This window comes from Hemitrygon akajei, chromosome 1 (genome assembly GCF_048418815.1).
Source record: "Hemitrygon akajei chromosome 1, sHemAka1.3, whole genome shotgun sequence".
Classification (NCBI taxonomy): domain Eukaryota; kingdom Metazoa; phylum Chordata; class Chondrichthyes; order Myliobatiformes; family Dasyatidae; genus Hemitrygon; species Hemitrygon akajei.
In genome coordinates, this window is record NC_133124.1 from 191,293,462 (window position 1) to 191,309,862 (window position 16,401).

Consider the following 16,401-nt stretch of genomic DNA (forward strand, 5'->3'; position numbering starts at 1 on the left):
TGGCAGCCCCCCTTCTCGAACAAGGGAGTCACATTTGCACTTTTTCCCAGTCTGCTGGTTGTGGAAAACTTCAAGCACTGGCTCTATCCATGCAGACGTTTCCTTTAAAACCCTTATTGACTCCACGTGATGGTGACGTCTCCCCTTGGACACATCAGGTTTGCTGACATCTTGTCCCTTGTGATTGTGATTTGAGACTATCCCATTCATTAGGGTATTCACAGTGTCCTTCACCATGAAGATTGATGCCAAGTATTGATTTCAATTATCTGCCATTTCTTTTTTCCCATCACTTAGCTTCCACACTTACCCCAGTCAGCCTCTCACCCCCTCCCCGCGGTGGTGAGATTGAGGTGAATGGGGGAGGCTGGCCTAAGGAAACTAGTGGTGAGCTGCTCCCTTGAGCCACGGGAGTACTTGTGCTGAGATCACCCCACGTACAGCGGGCAGTTCTGGTGACAACAAACGAATGGCTAGGAACATCGATGGGAGGCTCTTCAAACAGCGTGAGCCACCTCCTCCCCTTCTCCCCGACGGCTACACACAAGAGATAATCCACACAGCTGTCACTTTGTGCACTTGCTTAATCCATTTCCTCTCCGTGTTTGCTCAAGGTACTGTGTTCTGCTCACTGGAGTGAGACAATCGGCTGGCTTCTCGCTTCTTAATGTGATTGGTGGAGAGTCTCGGCAGGCACGGCTCACCTCTGCCCTCGTGTGGTGGCGTCCACACCCAATGAAATGGTGGTGGTGGGGAGGGGGGGGGGGGAGTCATTCAATGCCAGCTTTACAGAGGCTCCCAGGCCATCACTGAACTTCAGAAAATGGAACAAGGACATTCGGTCCACACTCTCTCTGGAAGAGTCAGCAGATTTAGTCCCTTACCTCAGGTTCTGCTGTTTTTGACTGGTTAAGTCCTCTTCAGGATCCTACTTCCCACATCTGGATGCTTACGACGAGCTGACCCTTTGTGATCTCCTAGTTGAGAAGAAGTGCTCCTTCCCGTGAAGTAGGTGACCACATCACTAGCCAGGCAGAATCACCAAGAGAGTAAGGATCACTGGCTTATACCAACATCCCTCTCACCACCTGTACTCCTACCAGCCCCAAAGAACAGGTGGGCATTAGTTCAGAGGGCAAATACATCCCCCACCCTCCTCACCAACAGACCACGTTTCAAACAAACATTCGGGCTGCCACTGACTCCTGGCTCAGTCTTCCAATGCACTCTGCGGGCGGTTCCTTTCAGCTATCTCCTTCTCGGTATCAGGATGTTTGTTCCAGCCACCCAGGGGGCTGGGGTCCACCGACTTGGTCACTGCAAGTTGAACCAGAGCTCCAGGGAAAGGTTCCCCTGGATGGAAGATGGTACTCCCATCTTCCACTGAGAAGTTTGAAGATTCAGGTCTCATCCAGTGACCCAAGGGTGTTGCAGTGCTGATGGTGCCACCTTTCAGCTGAAATGTGTAACTGTGGTCTTTCGCTGATTCTATTATGGATTTATTGAGTATTCCCGCAAGAAAATGAATCTCAGGGTTGTACACGGTGACGTAGATGTACTTTGATGATAATAAATTTGCTTTGAACTTGGCCTGCCCTCTTGATGGCTGCAGAATATGACGCCCCACTACAGAGGAAGCGCAAACCATTTATTGTCACAACTGAGGGAGCTTCGTGTGCTCAAACCACTGCCGAGTTTCCTACATCAAGACATCACCGTACTTCACTGTCTGTAAAATGCTGGGGTACAAGTTCATGTTATTTTATTTAATGAAATAACTGTAACATCAAAACACACTGAGGTGGCAAGTTCTGGAACTCTAGGGGTTTCTTTCTTCATCGGATAAAGAGGTTGCTGGCAATGTGAGGAATGACTGTCCACCCCTTCTTGACCCTAAACTGTGGTGGTGGTGGTTAAGGGTGACCACATTGGTGCTTTCGGAGTCGCATACGGGTTGAGGAGGGGTTAAAGATTCCCTGAAGGTAATCAGTGAACCAGCTGGGTCTTTGCAACAAACCAGAGGTTTCACGATGATGGTCACTGAAGATAGCTTTTTCACTCTACCATTCCAGATTTATTCAATTACTGTACTTGCCTCACTACAGGAAGGATGTGGAAACCATAGAAAGGGTGCAGAGGAGATTTACAAGGATGTTGCCTGGATTGGGGAGCATGCCTTATGAGAATAGGTTGAGTCAACTCGGCCTTTTCTCCTTGGAGCGAAGGAGGATGAGAGGTGACCTGATAGAGGTGTACAAGATGATGAGAGGCATTGATCGTGTGGATAGTCAGAGGCTTTTTCCCGGGGCTGAAATGGTTGCCACAAGAGGACACAGGTTTAAGGTGCTGGGGAGTAGGTACAGAGATGTCAGGGGTAAATTTTTTACTCAGAGAGTGGCGAGTGCGTGGAATGGGCTTCCAGCAACGGTGGTGGAGGCGGATACAATAGGGTCTTTTAAGAGGCTTTTAGATAGGTACATGGAGCTTAGTAAAATAGAGGGCTACAGGTAAGCCTAGTAATTTCTAAGGTAGGGATGTGTTCGGCACAACTTTGTGGGCTGTATTGTGCTGTAGGGTTTCTATGTTTCTATGTACCGTAGATTCCGGACTACAGAGCGCACCTGATTAAAAGCCGCTGGCTCTAATTTTAGAAAGAAAATCAATTTTTTACTTGTACAGGCCGCACCGGATTTTAGGCCGCACCGGATTTTCGGCCGCAGGTGTCCCACGTTGTAATATGAGATATTTACACAGAAAGATATTACACGTGAGGATTTTTTAACTTTTAATTAAATCCATATGGTAACATAAACAAATACATATTGCAAATGCTTTTTTTCGAACCGTGCCTGTAACGCGGCTACTTTTAAATATACGTTGCGTATACTTTTTTACTGAACAACATTCCAATATCTCCTAACGACTGGTAAAAAATATATATACTGCAGCCTACCAGGAAAAGTTATTGATCGCCTTTAACTTAAAAGCAGCGTTCGCTCAGATCCAATGCCGCTCGCCCCCCCTCCTTCCCGTTTATCGCAAACTGGCATTTTTCCCACAAGACGCGGCGAAACCGGGTGTGACGTCATAGCATCCCGTGATGTAGTACAGAAAACAAATATAGTTAAAACACTTCTAACTTTAACTAGAAAATGAATTACTAAGCGAAAATATTATAAACTAAATAACTGCCATAAAGGCAGCACAATGCTTTTCTTCGAGTGTTTTCCATGTTGATGAGGGTGAGTACAAATGACTGATTTACAATAATTTAATTGTGAAAGTGCGCTTGATTTATCGTACAATTTCATTGGACCTCTGTGAACTACTCATCAATTTTACTGGTCTACTGTTACGAGGCAAAATGTTTTTGGCGGCATGAAAAAAATCATGCATTAGCCGCACCGTAGTAAAGGCCGCAGAGTTCAAAGCTGTTCAAAATGTGGGAAAAAAGTAGCGGCTTATAATCCGACATCTACAGTAATTCAAATTCCCCAGCTGCCATGGTGGGATTTGAACTCATGTCTCTAGATCACTGGTCCAAAATTCTGGCTGCCAGGCCAGTAAAATGAACCCTTGTACCGATCAATGTCAAATTAGCATTGTCATTTGCTGCTGAACTGTTCTGTGGTAAACAATTTAGGTAACTTGCTATTCAACAGGGTCACATCTGTCCTGTATTGGCTCTATTTGACTGTGTATTTGACTGCACTTCACAAATAAACTTTCGGTTTGCAAGTTTTTTGGTCACAATCTCTCCCAGGAAGGCCCAGATTTCATTGCCCTTTAGGCAGAGACCTTCTGGTCCTTACTGTGAATGGACTGACCTTCCCCCCTCTCCTTTACCGAAATAAAAACATTTCAGGATTGTTTAATGTCATTTCCTGTACACAAGTGTAAAGGAGAATGAAATAACTGTTACTCCAGATCCAATGCAGCACAAAAGATTAAGAACAAAGTAATAAAAAGGCCAATATATAGTTTACATAAAAAGATTGTATGTCCATCAAATGACCTTAAGTTGTACTTAAGGGGATTGACAGGAAATAATAAAGTAGTGGGTGGAGTTGATCAGCCTTACTGCTTGGGGAAAGTAATTGTTTTTGAGCCTGCTGGTACTGGCATGGATGCTACATAGCCTCCCCCTTGATGGGAATGGGGCAAACAGTCCATGAACAGGGTGGGTGGGATCCTTTACGATGTTCTGGCCCTTTTCCTGCACCTTTCTATATACGCCCTTGATGGCAAGTAGGCTGGTGTCAGGGAAGCATTGGCAAGTTTTGACTATTCATTGTCCGCCGCGGTGTAGCTTCTGTACCGGGTGGTGATACAGTTTATCAGGATGCTCTCAACTGTGCATCTGTAGAAGGACACGAGTATCGATATGCCAAGTCCAGCTCTCTTCAGCCTCCTCAGAAAGCAGAGGCATTGGTGAGGTTCCTTGACCGTGCAGGACGTGTTCAGGGACCAGGAGAGGTTGTGCAAGCCCAGGAGCTCAAAACTGCTCGCAGTTGCGTGCTGCCAACGCAAAGAGCGGTGTGAGAGGTGCGAGTTCTCCTGAAGTTGATAACGTCAACAAGGAAAGTGGTTAAGGAAGAGGTTATTTCCCTGGAACCAGGCCTCAAGCTCTTCCACCTCCTCTCTGTAGGCGGTGAGCCCCACCGCTGTCGTGCCATTGGTGAACTGACAATGTGATTACTCACACGTGTGAGCAAAGTGTACATGAATGGGCTCAGCACACAGCCCTGTGTTGAGAATGATGGGGAGGGGAGGAACGGTTGTGCATTCTGACTATCTGAGGTCTGCTGGTTAGGAAGATAGAGCAATGCAGCACGGATACCGGCCTGCAGCCCAATGAATCCTCGCTGGCCACATTGTCCTCCTTTCTGGTCTCAATTTCCTGCATTTGGCCCATAACCTCCACGTATCCCGCCAGGCGCTTCTTAAATGACACTGTTTTACCTTCCTCTGGTAGCTCGTCCCATACACTCCCCACCCTCTGCGTGAGAGAACTACAATAGCCTTCTTCTGTGACAAGTGATTTTCAACAACTGCGGGAGCTGGAAACACAGAAGGCGATGCACCCTCTGCAGAAAGAAACGAGAACTGGAGTCCAAGACCTGAACCGTTCACGCCCTTCTTCTTCTCACCGAAGCTCCATCATGGGCATTAGCCCCCTCAGCGTCGAGGACACCTTCAAAAGGCAATGCCTCAAAAAGGCGGCATTCATCATTAAGGAACGCCATCGCCTAAGACATGCCCTCTTCTCACTGCTACCATCAGGGAAGGGGTATGGGAGCCTGAAGACACACATTCACGTTTCAGGAGCAGCCTCTTCCTCTCTGCCATCAGATTACTGAATGGACAATGAACCCACGTAGACTACCTCACGATATATTTTTTCCTCTCTTTTGGAACTACTTATTTAATTTTTACATGTGCATATTTCACATTGTAATTCATTTTTTAAAATCATGTATTGCATTGTACCGCTGCCACAAAACACCAAATTTCACAATGTGTGCCAGTGATATTCAACCTGATTCTGAATCTCAACCAGCCAAGCATCTGCAGAACTTTCTGCTTATTTATTTGGCCTCCGGTCAGCAACCCCCCCCTCCTCACTGCAGTGATCGACCAGCCCCGTGGTCCTACCTCCTTCGTGAGGACAACACCACCCCCCACTTCTCTATGGATGCTTCAGGTTTGAAGGTGAAACAAGTTTAGGCGACACAAGTATAGTCACCTGCAGTCTCTTGTGGGTGCAGGTCGAACTTCTAAGCAACCATCTGCCTTGTACCTCACCCCTGCTCTCTCCTGAATGAGGGCGCTACAGATTGTATGGTTCCTTCGTGGTGCCCAACGTCAGCCTGTGCAGCCAATGGTCCCATCAATGCCGTTCCATGCAGATACGTAGAGGGAGCCTCCGTTACACATGTAAGTAACTGGGGAGGGAAGAGCTTTAGAAACTGTCTCTGGGCCCTGGATTGCCGGAACAATGACTGGAGGAAGTTCACTAGATAAAGGGCCAGCTTTACTTAATTCACAGTTAACCATTCAAACATGCCTTACCCCCATGGAGATTCCCATTCTTACTCCAGCTGTTCCCCCCTCCTCCACCTCCCCACAACCCCTACCTCTCCCTCCATTCACGCCTGCTTCCAGGCAACAGGGCCAGACTTCGTTACTTGTTTCTTCCTGGATTTCTCATTTCCTCACTTCCCGTCAAGTCCCAGAAGCGGTGAAAGGTAAAAGATGTTTATTCAAAAGAGGCTGTGTAAATGCTCTGTGGGCCGCTGTTCGTTTGACAAATCCCCGAAGCCAAACAAAAGGTGCCTGGCACCGTTCCTGTTCTGCTGCTCAGCATGTGAATGCCAGAGGAAAGCCACTTAACAAAGGCGGCGGAGTTCTACAATAAGAGAAGCCCCCCCCCCAACCCCCCGCAAAATCTAGCTGCTTTATTAATGGAGGAAGTTGGCACCTCTGCACCAGTGCCAGTGTCTCGCTCCTCATGCTGTTGTTCGACAACTCCTTGCTGTCCCCGACTCCTGAGTCCCCCAGTAGATCCGGCTTTAGATGCCTCTCCTGACCCTCAAACTGACAACACACACCTCCGCTTCCATTCCCCCACCCCTGGTACGGGGCTCCAGTCACCAGGATAGGAGGGAGACCCAATACATCTGACCATGGATTGAGACTGGTTCTCCTGCAACGGTCTTCACAGCCAACAGCCGCAGGTCTCAGTGACTGTAAAGAAAAAGTCACACCTAGGGTATACTGCTCTGCATTAAACCCTGCGCCACACCGTTGTTAAAGCAGCCATCAGCAAGGCACTAGGCGCCTATCAAACGACCAGAAGATTCAGGAGCAAAGTTAGGCCATTTGCCCATCAAGTCTGCCCCACCATTCAATCATGGCCAATGCACTGAATCTACCACCTTTGCCCTATAGACCTTAATCCCCCAACTAATCAAGAACCTACCAATCTGCCTTAAATAGACCCAATGGCATGGCCACTCGAGCTCTCTGTGGCAATGGGTTCCTCATATTCACCAGCATCTCACTGGAGAAATTGCTCCTCATCTCAGTTCTAAAAGGTCAACACACACAAAATGCTGGGGGAGCTCAGCAGGCCAGGCAGCATCTAGGAAAAGAGGGAGGCCCACCTTTTTAATCTACTCAACATTTTTTCCCCTCTAGTCCTGCCAAAGGATTTCGGCCCAAAAGTCGACTATACTCTTTTCCTAGACGCTGCCTGGCCTGCTGAGCTCCCCCAGCATTTTGTGTCTGATACTTGGATTTCCAGCAGCTGCAGATTTTCTTGTTTCTAAAAGAACAATCCTTAAATCTGAGGCTATACGTTGAGATTCTAGACTCTCCTACTAATGGAAACATCCCCTTCACGCCCGCTCTATCCAGGTTTTTCAGTACTGGGAAGGTTTCGATAAGGTCGCTTCTTATCCCTCTGAGCTCTATTGAATGCCATCAAATGCCTTATTTAAATTTGATGACGACACCACTTTCGTCGGCCAGACTCAAAGGTGCTGGCAAATCAGCATACAGAAGGGAGACTGAAAATCTGGCTCAGTGGTGCCAACACGAACCTCTCACTCACGGTCAGCAAGACAAAGGTGCTGATGATTGACTTCAGGAGGAGGAAACTTGAGGTCCATGAGCCAGTCGTCATTGGGGGAATGAGACATGTACATGGTGTTGTATTTTCAGAGGACCTGTCCTGGGCCCAGCATGCAAGTGCAATTACGAGAAAAGCACAGCATCGGCTCTTCTTCCTTGATGTTTGTGAAGTTTTGGCAAACTTCTAAAGATGTGTGGAGGAGAGTATATTGACTGGCTGCATCACAGCCTGGTGAGGAGATACCAATGCCCTTGAACGGAAAATCCTATAAAAAGTAGTGGATTTGGCCCAGCACATCATGGGTAAAGCTCTCCTCACCACTGAGCACAGGAAATCAGGGACCCCCACCACCCAGGTCATGTTCTCTTCTCGATGCTGTCATCAGGAAGAAGGTACAGGACCCTCAGGACTCACACCACCAGGCTCCGGAACAGTTATTAGCCCTCAACCATCAGGCTCCTGAACCAGAGGGGATAACTTCACGCAGCTTCACTTGCCCCATCACTGAACCGTTCCCACAACCTATGGACTCGCTTTCAAGGACACTTCATCTCCTGTTTTCAATATTATATGTTTATTCTTCTGTATTCACACAGTTTGTTGTCTTTTGCACACTGGTTGTCTGCCCTGTTGGTACAGCTTTTCATTGATTCTATCATGGTTATTGGATTTATTGAGTATGCCCACAAGAAAACTCATCTCAGAGTTGTATATGGTGACATATATGTACCTTGTTAATAAATTTACTTTGAACTCATTGTAGGTTAAAGCTTTTATTCCCAAAATCATTCTTGTGAACGCTCTCTGGACCCTCTCCTGAGCCAGCACCTTTCCCTTGGATAAGATTCCCAAAAATTGCTCCCCAATATCCCAAATGCAGGTAAACTGCATTATAAAGCCTCAACAGTAATTCCTTGCTTTTTTAATATTCTGGTCCTCTTGAACTGAATGCTAACATTGTGTTTTCTTTCATTACTCCTGACTCACTTTGCAAGTTAACCTTGAGAGAATCTTGTACTATTTCTCCCAAGTCACTCTGCCTGAAAGGCAGACAAGAGGCAGGCCCTGGGAGCTTCACAAGCTCCATCTTGTCCCACATCACTTTTGACTCCACCTGGCTCCATCTGTCCCACAACACAAATGACTTTTAAGTCCTGCACTGCAACGAGAAGTAGAAAGATTCAACGGGTAACGTACAAAGCTACCATCCGTGGGATTACAACTAAACATTCACGAGTCAGAAGGTTCATAGGCCACCCAGCAGCCGGCTACAAGACATAGGCTATAATTCTACCCAGTCTGCTCCACCGTGGCTGAGTTGTTACCACTCTCAACCTCATCCGTCTGTCTTCTTCACCGTAAACTTTATTGATCTTTACTAATCAAGAACTTATCAACCTCTGCTTTAAATATATCCAATGACTTGATCTCCACTGCTCCCTGTAGTAATAAATTCCACAAATTCACCACTTTCTGGCCGAAGAACTTCCTCCTGTTCTCTGTTCAAAAAGGGATACTGTGCCAGCAACCCGGGTTCAATTCCCGCCGCCGCCTGTGGTGAGTTTGTACGTTCTCCCCGTGACCGCGTCATTTTCCTACAGACGCTCTGGTCTCTTCCCACAGTCTGAAGACATACCGGTCGGTAGGTTAACTGGTCATTGTAAATTGTCCAGTGATTAGGCTAGGATTAAAGCGGGGGATTGATGGGCAGAATGGCTTGAAGGGCCGAAAGAACCTATTCCGCGCTGTAGCTCGACAAATAAATAAATTAATACTTTTCTAATCGGGGCTGTGCCCTCTGGTCCGAGACACTCGCAGGAATGGCCATTTGCTAGAACCACAGCTGATCTGCCTGAGCCCCAACTCCACCTTCCCACCTACTCCCAAGATCTACTCATCTCCTTGCTGAACAGAAGTCTTTCTCTCACTCTTTCTCTCCCTTAGTCCTAAAAATATTTGAATGCTGTTTCCTGCAGACCAGAGAGGGAATTCAAAATACTCGCCACACTCTGAGAGGGAAATGACCCCGTTCTGATCTACTCACCAGTGGACGGAGCTGATACCAGGCCATGAGTCACAGCGTGGTGGTGACACAAGCCCAGGAGGGCAACAGGGCCAATGGCAAAGGTGAAAGGCTGGGTGGAGGGACCAGGGTGTTCGAGGGAGCCTGAGAGCAGGACAAGGGGCTGGGGGCGCAGAGGTTGCTGGAGACCAGTGCAGATGGAGGGGCTGGTGGTTGTGAGCAGCCTATGGCACTGACCACAGACGGAACAAGCCCAACCTGTCTCATCCCTTGCCCACGGCAACTCGAGGGGTTACACCTCTCTTCATGCTGTCATCTCCTGTGGAGCCACAGACTACAGAGTTACAGATGGGTACTCAGCCCACTGTGGGCAAGGCATCTGCTGCTGGGTTCTGTGGCGATCAGACGGTTGTGGGCTTTGAGGCCCTTGTCCGGAGCAACTGTTGAACAGGAGGCCATTATAGGGGGGAACATATTATTTGGGAAGGGTTTGCAGAGTATGACTGGTACCACAGTGGTTATGGAAAGTTCTAGAAGACTATAGACCAAGTACAAGAAAATGGGATCGGCATAGGTGGCTGCCCACTGACGATGGATGTCAGACTCGGCAGATTCTTTGTTCCTCCATGATAGCAGCGTGTGTGATGGGCTGAATGGTCTGTTTGTGTTGTGTGACTCAGTCCCTGAACCCTGGAAATGGCAGGGCGAAGTGGGCAGCATCTTGCTGCTGCTATTCACACACCTGACGTGGCACAGTGCCAGGGAAACAACGGAGCCCTTACCCTGAGAACAACAACCCTTCCTGCCGCGGAGCAGAGAATCAGCCACATCTGATGGCCTGAACCCGCTCCAGTAGCAACGTCTACACTCCGGTTGCCACACTGGCTCACCACAGGCAGAACCTGGACTAATGCTGCATCTGAGGAGCAGACGGTTCAAATTGCAAATGGACACAGCCAATTCACGGCATTCTGCTGTTGATTTTCCTTCCGTACTACCTCGGCGACCTGTGTATAGAATGATGGCATGCAAACAAAAGCTCAGAATATGTGACAAGAATAAACCAATACCAATCGCTAAATTACCCTTTAATTGGCTGTTTATTAAGTATGGTTAAGTTTCATTAAGCCAGTAGACAATGCATGACCTGATATTCCCACTGAGGCCTGAACATCAGGGGAGAATTCACAGGCAGGGAAAGCTCATATCGGTGATATCAACACCCCCACCAATCACCCGGGAGAGGCAAACACATGCTGCCCCTCGACCAGGGCAAGCCGTGGCTGCTTTGTGCACAGGTTGTCTGCTGGATTTCTCCCTGCGCTGACGGAGGCGAAGGCGCGGTGACACACAGCGCCCCAGAAACACAGACAGCACGCCCAGATTCCTGAACAGGGAGAGCTGTAAAACGTGCCCTGAAGGAGAGGATGCTGAACCACAGCTGACAGAAATCACCCTCGGAGCATGTCCAACTTCTGCAGATGCATAGCGGAGAGCATTCTAACTGGTTCGTATGGGTCGCACCAAAACACACAGAGTGGCGGGACCCAACCAGTTCCATCACAGGTATAGCTCTCCTCACCTCTGACAATATCCACAGGAGGCAATGTCTCAAGAAGGTGATGTCCAACAGTACAGTCCTCTATACGCCCTCTTTTCATTGCTGTCGTCAGGTCGGAGGTACAGGGGCCTGAAAGGCCTCCACCTCAAGAGTTCAACGACAGCTTCTTCCCTGCTGCCATTACATTCCTGAACCAAACTTAACATCCCTAATTCTACTTCAACTAGCATTAATGTTATTATGTTTATTTTGTCATGTACAGTAAGTTATATATAGTCCTGTTCAAAAGTGTTACACACACACACACACCCTCCCCCCTTGGGTGCCCAAGACTTCTGCACGGTACTGTCTTTGTCAATGTGGAGCGGAGAGCGAGTTTGTAAATCTGACGGGAGCAAAGGATGTTGGGAATGGTGAGGGTGGAGTGCCACAGGAGGGGTGTGGGGCAGGAGGTAGGGAAGTAGTGCCAGGGTAGGGATCACACGGGTGCAGAAACACTCAGCCTGAGACAATCATTTGAGTCCAAACAACTGGTTTATTGATTATTACAGAATGTCTCTTTGGTGCTTCCCGCTCCCTGCTCTCTCTCTCTTCCCTTTTCCCCAGCCACGATTCCCCTCTCCCTGCTCCCTTCCCACTCAGTCCACAATAGAGACCCTGATCAGAGTTAGGTTATTTCTCTCTCTCTCTCTCTCTCTCACACACACACACACACACACACGCCTAAGATTTTGCACAGTACTGTATAATTCATATTCATTTAAGTTTAGGCCATTTCTGTTTTTCATTCAACATAGAACATTACAGCTCAGTACAGGCCCTTCAGCCCACAATGTCATGCAGACCCTGTAACCCTTTCCAAGATCAATCTAAAGCTTCCCTCCACAAAGCCCTCCAATCCTCTTTAATCCAAAGAGCCTGTCCAAGTGACTTTTAATGTATCTGCCTCTACCAGCCCCCCTGGCAGGGCATTCCACAGACTCACCACTCTGTGTAAAAAAAAAAGCTTACCTCTGGCACCCACCCTATACTTTCCTCCAATCACCTTTAAGTGATGCCCCCTTGTATCAGCCATTTCTGCCCTGGGAAAAGCTCTCTGCTGCGCACTCGATTTATGTATTGTATCACCTTGTACACCTCTATCAAGTCACCTCTCACCTTCCTTTTCTTCAAAGACATCACGTTTGTAACATTCTGTGCTGCTTTTGCAAAAATCTAATTTTCGTAGCACTTATAACCAGAGTACGTGTGCCAATAGCAATATAGTTAAACTTGACGTCTCTGTGCAGCATCACACAGGAGACACCCTGTATGGTGGAAGCGCCCCTAACTCTACGGACTCCCGCTCCGAGGGGAAGGTTTCAAAGGGAATCACGAGGGTTTCCAAGATGTGGGATTCCTGGAGTGAAGGAGGAGGGAGAAGAGAAATCATATACCCCAGACCTAAAGTTTTCTGTGATTCTCCCCGTAGTCATCCAGCCCACTAACACTCCGGTGGCAGGTGAAGAACGACAAGTACAATGGCAGGAAAAGAGCAAAGCGTATTGAACACCAACCGGAGTGAGGAGGAGATTAGGAACAGATAGAGGGCAGTGCCTGCAGAAACAGAGTTGATTCCTCGGACAGCATGTGTGGGAGAAATAAACAAAACTGCATTTATTGCAGTTTTGATAAATATAGATAAAGATAAATATTCTTGTTTTCACTCACACTGTCCATGCCAAGCTCTAGAGACAATGAAGTACTTTTAGAAAGAGCTGTCAGTACTATAGGGTGGGACACCCCAGCTGATATTTACACAGCAGAGCCCACACACAGCATGTAAATGTTTTTGTTAGTAACAGTGACCGAGACACGTACACTTGCCAAGGCATCAGGGCCAACAAAGGCAGAGTTGTACAGTATGCAAACACATCCTCTGGCCCATCACGTTCAGAGCAACCTTCCTACCCAATCTCCACTATTTTCTTTTAGATAGTGCTCTGGGATTTCTTAAGAGACGTACAGAATGGAAACAGGCCATTGAGCCCATCACTCTTATGTTGGTCAGTGGGTAACCACCCATATTTGGCCCAGAGCCCAGCCAACTCAAGCACTGCAAAATTTCTCTGGTGTCTAGGTAAGTTATAGAATCTGGGACGTGGGGGTGAGAGGAGAATTGGTTATAGAGAATTTAAAAAAAAATTTATTCAAGCAATGTGGGCTTCACAGAGAGTAACTCACTTCCCATTGCTGAGGTGGTGGACAAGCTGCCTTCTCAAATGGCTGGAGGGGATTGTTCTATAAGCCAGCCGAGGCCTGATGGGCCACATGGTTTCCTTCTGTGGTTGTCAGGAAGCATCTTTTTAGGCATCCATTAGTCTCGACAGACCATGGATTTGCGCCTTGGAAGGTCTCCAGGGCGCAGGCCTGGGCAGGGTTGTGTGGGAGACCGGCAGTTGCCCAAGCTGCAAGTCTCCCCTCTCCACGCCACCGATGTTGTCCAAGGGAAGGGCACTAGGACCAATACAGCTTGGCACCGGTGTCGTCGCAGAGCAATGGTTAAGTGCCTTGCTCAAGGATATAACATGCTGCCTCAGCCTTACACCAAGAGTTTAACTGGCAGAGAACTTTCAGGTTCGCAGCTGCAGCGCTACAGCTTACCTAATGTGTGAGGGCCGACCCGGTGTGCTGCATGGCTTCTCTCTACACTTCTTGTTCAGCCCTGGGGAAATCCTGCACACCTGCAATGTGAACAAAAGTTTGGTTAATACTCAGTGAGAAAACTTCCTCTCATCTCAGCAGAGAAAACAGAAGCAAAGGAGCCGGGGCCACTTACAGCTTGTCTCACCCCCACCCCGGAAGATTTCTGGCTGTAGTGGGCAATGAGCAAAGACTTTCTCTGTCCTTCTCTTACCTAGAATGATGAATTACGACTAATAAACAGAGGGAAGGTCAAAAACAAATGCCTGTAGATGTGGAGAGCATTCTGATGGCATCACAGCCTGGTGTGGAGGCTCCAACGCACAGGATTGAGAGAAGCTGCAGAGGACTGTTAACTCAGTCAGCTCCATCACGGATACAAACATTCCCAACGTCAAGGGCGTTTCCAAAAGGTGGTGCCTCAAGAAGGCAGAATCCATCATTAAAGACCCTCACCATCCGAGACACGTCTTCTAGTTATTATCACTGAGCAGGAGGTACAGGTGTCCGAGGACCTAGACTCTCCTCCCTCTTTGCCCTCATTTTTCTGAACATGCCCTCATTGTTTCTTCTAGGAGTGTGGCCCGTTCAGTTTTACAGCTTATAGTAAGTTTTGCATCTTTGAACGGTACTGCTGCTGCAAAACAACAAATTGCATGTCGTAAGCGATACTAAATCTGATTCTGGACTAGACACAAGTTACCAAGTGAAAGGTTTGAAATGGCCACGAGATTTAAGCTGCTTCACTCTAAACTTCTCCTCCATTCAGCAGCCCTGACCTGCAGTCTCCTTGTCAATCCGTTACCACCCAAGTAACAAAAATAAACAGATAATCTGCAGTTAATCTGCTAACCAAAACCACCCTGGAAATATTTTCCACATGTTGCTGCTGTTTCTTTCCTCATGGACGCAGCCTGACCTGCTGTTAATTCCCCACTTTCCCCCACCCCACCAACACTCTCCATGTCAGATTCCAAACAAACATTTTCCTGAAAATGCATCCAGTGCTTTCCTAGCGTATACGACAAATAAACTCTTCTTAGACTTCCGGCCAGGTACGGGTGTCAATTTTCGATGATAAACTTTGCCATTTTCATCGAGGATGATGTCTGGACATGTCTAGTCCGGTGGTATTTATACCCACATCATCCATCCCTCCTGACTGGTTAGTCCTCATCCAATCAGGTTTCCGCTGTCCCGCCTTGTTTACAATCAAATTTCATTTCCTACTTAGGGCGAGACGTTCATCTTTGTTAAAACTCTTTTCCTCTAGTTTTATTTCAACGACTTCCTTCTCCAGGCAGTCCCAAAAGCCATTGGCATGGCAGAGAAGTTTTGTGGCATTGAAGTCAATCCTATCGCGATTGAGATTGCAATGTTCTGATTGCCAATGAATGCCAATTTCTCCGGGATAACCCGAACAGATACCCCCCCCCCCCCCCCCCCATTGTCCTTGATGCGGGTTTCCACTGTCTGCCCAATATACACTGCTCTGCATTCACAAGCACAGGCATTAATTACCATGGGTGTCAGAGGCCATGGTGAGAAGGCAGGAGAATGAGGTTCAGAGGGGAAATTAATCAGCCATGATTGAATGATAGAGCAGACTTAATGAGCCAAATGGCCTAGTTCTTTACCTTTGTCTTATGGTTCTACCCGACATAAAATCAGAAGTTATACAGCCCATCATTTCTATGCCTTACCTATTCACAGTAACCCCATTTACCTGCATTATATCTCCAGGCTTCTATGTCTGCGCAGCTCAAATACCGTAGATTCCGGACTACAGAGCGCACCTGATTAAAAGCCGCTGGCTCTAATTTTAGAAAGAAAATCAATTTTGTACTTGTACAGGCCGCACCGGATTTTCGGCCACAGGTGTCCCACGTTGTAATATGAGATATTTACACAGAAAGATATTACACGTGAGGATTTTTTAACTTTTAATTAAATCCATATGGTAACATAAACAAATACATATTGCAAATGCTTTTTTTCGAACCGTGCCTGTAACGCGGCTACTTTTAAAAATACGTTGCGTATACTTTTTTACTGAACAACATTCCAATATCTCCTAACGACTGGTAAAAAATATATATACTGCAGCCTACCAGGAAAAGTTATTGATCGCCTTTAACTTAAAAGCAGTGTTTTCGCTCCGCCGCTCGCCCCCCGCCTTCCCGTTTATCGCAAACTGGCATTTTTCCCACAAGACGCGGCGAAACCGGGTGTGACGTCATAGCATCCCGGGATGTAGTACAGAAAACAAATATAGTTAAAACAGTTCTAACTTTAACTAACAAATGAATTACTAAGCGAAAATATTATAAACTAAATAACTGCCATAAAGGCAGCACAATGCTTTTCTTCGAGTGTTTTCCATGTTGATGAGGGTGAGTACAAATGACTGATTTACAATAATTTAATTGTGAAAGTGCGCTTGATTTATCGTACAATTTCATTGGACCTCTGTGAACTACTCATCAATTTTATTGGTCT

General features: G+C 47.2%; 1 protein-coding gene across 6 annotated transcripts in view; it reads right to left on the bottom strand.

The window, feature by feature from the left end:
• Positions 1-16,401, bottom strand: part of LOC140734219 (fibroblast growth factor receptor 1-like) — a 188,477-nt gene that overhangs the window by 126,283 nt on the left and 45,793 nt on the right. For all 6 annotated transcript variants that reach the window (XM_073057905.1, XM_073057965.1, XM_073057946.1 and 3 more), the window contains exon 2: positions 13,864-13,943. The gene's annotated coding sequence lies outside the window, so the exon portion shown is untranslated. The remainder of the gene's footprint in view (positions 1-13,863; positions 13,944-16,401) is intronic.